At 64.5% G+C, this 830-nt stretch overlaps 1 protein-coding gene across 1 annotated transcript in view; it reads left to right on the top strand.

The window, feature by feature from the left end:
- Nucleotides 1–830, top strand: part of CATSPERE (catsper channel auxiliary subunit epsilon) — a gene marked incomplete at its 5' end in the record, with an annotated part of 85626 nt that overhangs the window by 28241 nt on the left and 56555 nt on the right. The window lies entirely within an intron of this gene.

Here is an 830-nt window from a genome sequence, read left to right as displayed (position 1 = left end):
CCATGGGGGGGTGAGGCCACTGGTGCTGGCCTTGGTCTGCCCTTCCCCCTTCTCGTTGTCATTGCCACCTGCAGGGCTGACGTGGCAGTGGTGCAGGGAGGAGTGGGCCCAACGTGGGGGAGGAAGGAGTGGGTGTGCCACAGCAGCGGTGGTGGCAGTGGGGGAAGGGAAGAGTGGGCCCAGGCCCAACACAGGAGGGGGAGGAATGGGCACGACATGGCAGGGGAGCGGGCCTGCCACGGCGATGTGGGAGAGCAGCGGGCCTGGCCCGATGCAGCAGCGGCTGAGGGAGGGGAGGAGCGGGTCTCCTCCTCCCCTCGGGCCCAGGTCCACTCCTCCCTCACCCCCTCTCTCCCATGTCAACCCTGAGCCCACTCCTCCCATTCCTTCACTACCGCCAGGTTAGCCTGGACCCACTGCTCACCCCGCTGCAGTGGCCCGGCTTCTCTCCAGCCTCGGGCCTGGTCCTCCCCGACATCGGGCCCAGGCCCACTCTTCTCCTCCCCTCCCCTCCCCCCACCACTACAGCAGGGAGGGGGGAATGGGCCCGGACCCCAAGCAGCAGGAGGGAAGGGGGGAGTGGACCCAGATGGAGGAGGGGAGTACAGGGCTCCATCCCCGCCTGCTCCGCCCCACAGATCATTCTTGATGGGCAATTGACTAGTTCATTTAATAATTTAATTGATTACTGTGACAGGCTTGTGGCCACAGGGTCAGCCGTGAGATCCTGGGGTCCCACTAGGTTGATCAAGCCCTCAGGCCTGGTAGGGGCCTACTCAGGCTGAAAGGAACCCATAGGGCACCTTTAGCCTTAAGGGCAAATTGCATGG

The sequence above is a fragment of the Alligator sinensis genome, unplaced genomic scaffold (genome assembly GCF_000455745.1).
Source record: "Alligator sinensis unplaced genomic scaffold, ASM45574v1 scaffold534_1, whole genome shotgun sequence".
Classification (NCBI taxonomy): Eukaryota; Metazoa; Chordata; order Crocodylia; family Alligatoridae; genus Alligator; species Alligator sinensis.
Note: the sequence above shows the minus strand (reverse complement) of the source record. Positions and strands in the feature narration are given on the sequence as shown.